The sequence below is a fragment of the Lampris incognitus genome, chromosome 20 (genome assembly GCF_029633865.1).
Source record: "Lampris incognitus isolate fLamInc1 chromosome 20, fLamInc1.hap2, whole genome shotgun sequence".
NCBI classification, from domain to species: Eukaryota; Metazoa; Chordata; class Actinopteri; order Lampriformes; family Lampridae; genus Lampris; species Lampris incognitus.
In genome coordinates this window covers 1689436-1698121 of record NC_079230.1, presented here as the reverse complement: position 1 = coordinate 1698121, position 8686 = coordinate 1689436, and positions in this window count along the sequence as shown.

The following is an 8686-nucleotide window of genomic DNA, read 5'->3' as shown; positions in this document are numbered from 1 at the left end:
CAGTATGTTTTCGAGATACCAGCTCTAGGAGAGTTACCGACCAAGGTTAAAGAGCCTCTCCTGCCCTTGAGGCAGGCTAACCCCCGCCGGATGCCAACCCGGTACTTTAGAGCCTCGGGGCTTTATTATTATTATTATTATTATTATTATTATTATTATTATACAAATGCCCTTTTACTTCATGCCATAATACAACATAATAAGCGGGCGGGTCCATTCCTTGGGTCTAGGGTTAGAATGAGGTAGAAGTCTATTTGATGGATAGTGTCACAACTCTTGACCCCTTGACACCTGCTCACTAGTCCTCCTCCTCCTTCACTCTGGCACACCTGTCCATGGTTTCAATCAACACACCTGCTGGCCATCAAGCAATCGACCTCACCTTTAAGAAGCCTCCTCTGTGGAACGTTGCCATTCATGGTTTGTTGCCTAAAGGTTATTGCAGGTCCAGTCCCAGTCCTAGTCTGCATTCTCTGATGTTCATAGTTTTTGCATTCTTGCCTGCCTGTCTGATTTTTTGCTCTCTGCTCTTTGGGACTTCAGCCTGCCAGTCTCTCTGCCACTGAGCCAACTCCTGCTCTACTCCTGGGATCTGCCACTTCAAATAAGACTTGATTTCTTCCTTACCTCGTTGTCCCGTCTGCTTATGGGTTTTTTCCAGATACGTGACAGTACGTTCCAGCCACTATGGACCCAGCAGACCATTCCACCACAGACCTGGCCACGGACTGCCAGGCTGTAGCCAACCAGGAATCGGTCCTCAGCCAGCACAGCCAGGTGCTACAGGGGATGGCTGACGCCCTCCGTGAGCTCAGCTCAAAGATATCCAGACCCAGCTTGGTGCCTCCGCTAGCCCGGGTCCCGCCCCTCCAGTTCCGCCACCCTCAGCGCCATCAGCTTCGGCTAAGGAACCATGGGTTGCCCCGCCCGATGAGTATGATGGAGATTTTGGACTTTGTCGCCCTTTTTTGATGCAGTGTGAGATTGTGTTTAACCAGCAGCCCCAGTCATATTCCACGGATGGAGCCAAAGTCGCTTACATCATGGGTCTTCTCCGGGGAAGCGCTCTGGCTTGGGCTACAGCGGTGTGGGAGATGCGGGCCTCCACTTCCTCATCCTACGCTGAGTTCACCACTGCTTTTCGCCAGGTTTTTGATCATCCCATGTGGGGAAAGGATGCTTCAAAAAGACTGAGCTCTCTCTGCCAGGGTTCCCACAGCGTCGCTGACTACTCAGTTGAGTATCAGCGGAGAGCGGATGGAACAACGAGTCCCTCCAGGCCGGGTTTTCCAACGGTCTAAGCGAATCCATAAAGGACGAATTGGTTTCCTACCCCGAGCCTGGAGGGTTGGAGGAATTGGTTACCCTGGCCATTTGTGTGGACAACCATCTCCGGGAGCGGAGGAGAGAGCGGACGCGCCACTTTCCTGGTCACAACAACTTTCCATGGGCCACACCTCCAAACTCTGGGGGCCGAGCTCGCTCGACTGAGGCTGACGTCCTCCGAGAAAGCCCGAGGCGTGATTCTTCCCCAGCTTCGGAGCCTATGCAACTCGGCCGCTTCCGGCTCGACCCGGAGGAGTGTCAACGCCGCATCACCAAGAACAGCATGCTGCCGCATTTTGAATTAACTGTAGTTGGTGCACAACTGATTTTGGGAGGCCGGTGAATAGTCAATTGCAGTAGTCTAGTCTACTTGTTATAAAAGCATGGATTAATTTCTCAGTCTGATATTGATAGAAAGCCCCTTGGGTTCGAAATGTTGTTAAGATGGTAGTGGGCTGATCTTGTGAGATGATTGATGTGGCTCTTAAAGTTTAGATCACTGTCCATGATTACACCCAGATTTCTAGTTTGACCTTTGCACTCCAGAGACAGAGAGCTGAGATGAGCTGCAATTTTCTGTCTGAGTCTTTGCACCAAAAACAAGTATCTCTGTCTTGTCTTTGTTCAGTTGGAAAAAGTTATCTGACATCCATAAAGTAATATCGTCAATACACTGAATTAGGGAACGTATGGGAGCTAGGTCATCAGAGGATAGGGATATGTACAGTTGTGAATCATCTGCATAATTATGATAATTTATTTTGTGGTTCTGTATAACATGTGCAAGTGGGCGCATATAGTGATTAAATAGTAGTGGTCCAAGAATCGAACCTTGGGGTAGTCCACACATTATACCCACTTTGTCTGAGGAAAAGTCTCCAATAGACACAAAGAACTGCCTGTCCTGAATGTATGTTCTAAACAGGCTGAGAACCGGACCAGCAAGGCCGACCCAATTTTCTAATCTCTCTAGCAAAATATCATGATCAACAGTGTAGAAAGCAGCACTGAGATCCAGGAGCACAAGAACAGATAATTTATTAGAATCAGTGTTCATATGCAGATCGTTCACAACCTTGATAAGTGCTGTTTCTGTGCTATGGGGAGATCGAAAACCCGACTGACGAATGCCTAGAAGGTTGTTAGATATTAAAGAGTTACTAACTTGAGAATAAACTTTTTTTTCAAGGATCTTGCTGAGGAATGGTAAGTTGGAGATGGGCCTGTAGTTGGCAATAACTGTCGCACCAAGATTACTCTTCTTCAGAAGTGGTTTGACAGCTGTCTTAAGTGCTGCAGGAAATATACCTGCCTGAAGAGAGTAGTTAATATTTCTAAAACGTCACGTGCTAAGCAATTAAAAACATTTTTAAAAAATTTAGTAGGGAGAGGATCCAAGCAGCCTAACAATATTGTCTAGACTTTTAAGGTCTAGAGTGTCAAAGTGAGACATGGCGCCAGTGATATTTTTGGAGAACTGGAGGGTAGGTTCATTACTGGATCTTGAGGCACTCATGTTCTGTCTAATGGCAATAATTTTGTTATTGAAGAATGTAGCGAATTGCTCACATTAACGAGTCGGTTGATAGTGGAGAAAAGCACTTTACTGTTGTTAGTATTTTCATTAATGATTTTAGAGAAGAAAGAGACTGTCTGGCCTGTTTAATTTCTTTGCAGTACTTGTTCAGTCTGTCCTTGTAGATTTCATGGTGAACCTGGAGTTTAGTCTTTCTCCACTGTCGTTCTGCTTGGCGACAGTCCCTCTTAAGCTTCCTAATAACCACTCCATTTCGCCAGGGGGCTTTTTGTTTTTCTATGTTTTTAGTTTTAACAGGTGCAATGTTGTCAAAGGTGCACCGTATTTTTGAGTTGAAGTCGTTCACAAGATCCCCAGTTTGTGATGACATGAACGGCGACAACTCATTTACGGTTTTCTGAAAGGTTTTAATTGTGTTATTATCATGAAGAGATTTTTGAGCATGCGAGGTCTCTTCTGTTGTACAGGAAGAGCAGACACATCAACAAATATACAACAGAGACCAGAGATAGCAACATCCATGACACGGGGCACAGTAATATGAAGTCCTTTTGATAGGACTAAGTCTAGAGTATGCCCCTTATTGTGTGTGGTCTGGAAACATGCTGAGTGAGAGCAAATGCCTCCAGTAAGCCAATTAGGTTTCTCACATCGGGGTCTGTTTGATTGTCAACATGAACATTAAAATCACCCAGGATGATGAAATAATCATAGTCAGTGGAAACCATAGACAGTAGCTCCGAAGATACATCAAGAAAGCCATGTTTAGGTGTTGTTGGCCGATAGACGGTAATTATTAAAGTCGTAGCAGTACAATGTGTAGTAAGAGCAAGGTGTTCAGAAGACGTGAATTTCCCGAGGGGGGATTTCCTTGCAGCTGTAGGGATCAGAGAGCCTAACCCTAACCCCCTCTCCTATCAGATCTGGTGGTCTGGATGAATTTGAAGCCAGGAGGCGCAGTCTCATAAGCGCCACTGCGCCATTTCTATCCAGCCAGGTCTCGGTCAGTAGGCTGAAGTCCAGCTTATAGGTACTTATAAGATCATTAACAAAAAATGACTGATTAGTTAGCGACCTGACGTTTAATAAAGCCATTTTTATTGTGTGAGGTGCCTCGCTTTGTGGGGGGCTGATAACTGAAGTCCGAATTGGTGACAAACTGTTTATCTCCCTGTGCGTTACAGGGAGATGACGGGGTCTGTGTCTATGGTTTATTATTACAGGAAGTAGTATGGCAGAGGGACAGTCACTGGTATGATGGATTGAACTCACCGAAGGACCTGAATAAGTTTGGTTTACAACGGAACCAAACCTGAAACCACTCTGCTGCTCCTGCGGACGTCACTTAGGGACAGGACTGTCCCCACCTGGGTCCGGGCACCAAACGTTATTGTCGACAGCACAAACATGAGAGTTGGAGACAAGGGAATAAAACAGGTTTGCAGCCAGCATTCGTGAGCCTGCTGGATTTGGATGGAGCCCATCACGTTTAAAAATAGAAGAGCGCTCCCAGAACAGAGTAAACTTGTCAATAAAACCAAATTGTAAATGAGAGCACTGCGACTGAAGCCAGGTTTGAAGCTGCAGAAGTCTGCTAAAATGACCAATTGATAACTGGCCTTCTTTCTGGGGCCGCCCTTACCTGCTGAAAGTGGATGGCATTCACCCTGCTGGGGACGGCGCCGCTCTTTTGTCTAGCAATATAGATAGCTGTTTACGTTTAGTTTGACACTAGGGACTTATCATTCAGCGGGTTGCCGGTGATTAGAGAGCCTGCTAGGTTTAAATCTAGTGCGGGTGTGGAGTCAAATAGTTTAATTAATATGATTCGTCAGGGGATTTCTCATAGTGTAGATTATCAGCCTGATAGCTTGGTCTATAACATTGAGGCTGTCTCCCTACCCTGCTGTATTGCTCCCAATCTCTCCTCTCCTAAATGTGTGAATCACAATAATCTAGTAATTATTCCTACCACTGGTAGTGGTGAGATGTGCGACAAAGTACCTAATAATCTACAAAACCAAACAGCTAATGTTATCAAGAATGTGGCCACATATCGTCCAAAGCATTGGTTGCCAAAACTCTCAACAAGGTGTCTAATTCCAATTAATCTTTCCCCTATTGGTAGCTCTAAAGCTCTGCCTACTACTGATCACTTCCACAAGACGCTTACATTTGGTTTCATAAACATCAGATCACTGTCTACCAAAGCCTTACTAATAAATGATCTGATTCTTGAACATAGTTTTGACATGATTGGGTTATGTGAAACATGGCTGAAACCAAATGTTTTCCTTCCCTTAAATGAAGCTTCCCCACCTGACTATACTTATGCCCATGTAGCTCGGACAAATAAACAAGGTGGGGGTGTTGCCTTAATATATAAATCTATTTTCAATCTGACTTCTAGACTCGAATCTAAATTCCAGTCTTTTGAGGCTCTTGTTCTTGGTCCATCTCCCACAGCCATGAATAGACTCGGCTCAGTCCAGATTGTGATACTCTATCGGCCTCCTGGCTGTTACTCGTTATTTCTTGAAGAATTTGTCTCAGGCCTTGTTACTCACTCTGATGAGATTCTAATTCTTGATGATTTCAATATTCATCTGAATAAGGCTGCTGATCCTCTAAGTAAAGCCTTTCTGGCACTAGTTGATACTTTTGGGTTCACTCAGTTTGTCCAAGAGTCGACTCATTGCAGTGCTAACACCCTTGATTTGGTTTTATCTAAAGGAATAGCTGTTTCTGATCTGAATGTCTTACCAACCACATCTGCTGTGTCAGATCATTTTCTCATGTAATTTGAAGCGTTATTGGCCTGTCCAGTTAATGTCAGCACAGATGTAATTGCCACTCGCCATATTGGTCCCTCCACTATAGCTGCATTTTGCCAGCAGCTGCCTGAAGTCTTGGCTCCTTTCAGTGTGGTAACTGACTCTGTTGGAAATTTCACTAGTGACTTAAATGTGGCCCTCTCTAGTCTCCTCGATTCAGTTGCACCTCTCACTACCAGAGCTAGGCGACTAAAGAGGCCTACACCCTGGTTTAATGATGAAACACATGCTCTTAATGTTGAACATAAATGGTGAAAATCAAAATTGGAAGTTTTTTACCTATCGTGGCATAAGTGTTTATTGAAATACAAGCGTGCTTTATCTGATACAAAAACAGCGTATCTCGCTCAATCAATATGAGAGAGTTGTGTATCAACAACGTTCGACCCGTATAAAAGAAAACCATCTATATGAACCTTTTCAGTCGGCTTTCAGGCCCTGTCACTCCACTGAAACTGCTCTGACCAGAGTGGTGAATGATCTTCTACTGGCTATGGACTCTGATTCCACTTCTGTGCTTCTACTACTGGACCTCAGTGCAGCCTTTGACACCATTGATCACTGTATACTATTAGATAGATTAAATTGTAATTTTGGTGTCTCTGGCTTAGCTCTCTCTTGGCTTAAGTCCTACTTATCTTGAAGAACACATTGTGTCTGCTATAGTAATATTATATCAAAATTCTCTGACATTAAATGGTGTACCTCAGGGCTCAGTTCTTGGCCCTCTGCTTTTCTCTCTTAACATTTCACCTCTTGGCCAAATTATACGCAGTTATGGAATAAATGTCCATTGCTATGCTGATGATACTCAGCTGTATGTGCCTATAAGGGCTGATGATCATACTCACATCACTAACTTAGAGGCCTGCTTGGCTGCTGTGAAAAACTGGATGTCACTTAACTTTCTGCTTTTAAATTAGGATAAAACCGAGATGCTGGTCATTGGCCCTGCTAGACACAGACAGACACCAATTTGATCAAGTAACGATAACGATCGACAACTGCGTGGTTTCACAAAGTGTGGCAGCCAAAAATCTTGGTGTTACATTTGATCCCAGCCTTTCCTTTGATAAGCACATTAAAGAAATCGCCAAGACTGCCTTTTTTCACTTACGTAACATAGCTGAAATTCGGTCTTTTCTCTCCATGGCTGACGCAGAGACTCTAATACATGCATTTGTTTCATCCAGACTTGATTACTGTAATGTTCTGTTCTCAGGTCTGCCACATTCTAGTACTAAAAGTCTTCAGATGGTTCAGAGTGCTGCTGCTAGAATCCTAACTCAAATTAGAACATTTGACCATATTACACCAATTCTTGCCTCCCTTCATTGGCTTCCTATCCATGTTAGATCAGAATACAAGGTCCTCCTGCTGACTTATAAAATCCTAAATGGGCTTGCCCCATCCTACCTGTCTGATCTCCTTAAACCTTACATGCCACCTCGAGCTCTTCATTCTCAAAATACAGGACTCCTGTGTGTACCCAAAGTTAAACAGAAGTCAGCTGGTGGCAGCAGGGCCTTTTCCTATCGGGCTCCATTGTTGTGGAATAACCTGCCTGCTGCCATCAGACAATCAGAGTCTGTTGAGTCCTTTAAATCCAAACTTAAAACTCATCTTTTGGCCTTAGCTTACAATTAGTTGCCTTTAAGTTGAGTGCTTCACAACCTGTACTGGATGGTGGGTTGGTTTCTGTCTCAATGAATTTACCAACCACTGTTCTGCTGACGAGATTATAGAGTATAGACTATAGAGTACAGATTACAGAGTATAGATTATGACTAGTTGATGACTTAATTGATTATGACTAATGACTACTGCAAACTGTTCTCTTCTCTCACGTCTTTTCTCTCTCTATGAATGATGTCTTCTCCTTTCTCTTTTTCTGTGTGAATGGTGTCATGTGAGTCTCTCTTGTGTGCACGTGCAGTCGGTTCTCCTCCCAGGTCTCCATGGTGATGATTGTGTCTATTTGTTGTCCTCACTACATGTTGTATTTATTTGTTGTCCTCACTACATGTTGTGTCTATTTGTTGTCCTTATTACATGTTGTGTTTATTTGTATTTACTTCTGCTGCACAACAATTGCCCCTCTGGGGACAAATAAAACCTACTTGACTTGACTGATGAATGAGACCCCTGGATGCTTCTTTCCAGTTTTTAATCATTTTCTGCCTCGCTGTTCACAGAGGTCACAGAGGTCACAGAGGCCTGTCCAGGGTGTTTCCCCGCCTGCTGCCCAGTGACTGCTGGGATAGGCTCCAGCATCCCGTGACCCTGAGAGCAGGATGATGGATGGATGGATGATGGCTGGGATAATGGATGGATGGATGTTGACAGGTCGACTCATGTCTGACAGCATGAACAGATGTGCGTCTTCACAACCGACTCACGTTGTGAAACCAGCAGCAGCACGTGTGTCATGATGACCTTGTCATGAATGGAGACGCCTCCAAAAATACACAAATACAACATGTGTGTCTTCCACTGATGAGGAGCACATCTTCATCTTCATCCTCACTCACGGGTCACATGGTCACATACCAGACACGACGACGGGCCAGCCAGGGCTTTGTTTTGTCATGTGACTGACTGTGTATATGTGTGTGTATGTGTATCTGTGTGTGTTTGTTTGTGTAGGTGTGCCTGTGTTTTTGTGTGTATGTGTGTTTGCATGTATGTGTTTTTGTGTGTATGTGTGTTTGCATGTGTATGTGTGTGTGTGTGTTTGCGTGTGTGTATGTGTGTGTGTGTATGTGTGAGAGAGAGAGAGAGAAAGCTGCTTGATTTACTCAAAGAAAATCAAAAGGTAGGTGTGTAGTGATGCGGAATGTACACGTGACGCTCAAACCAGATGTTTCCAGGGGGACAAACCAGATGTTTCCAAGGGGACAAACCAGATGGTTCCAGGTGGACAAACCAGATGTTTCCAGGGGGACAAACCAGATGTTTCCAGGGGGACAAACCAGATGGTTCCAGGTGG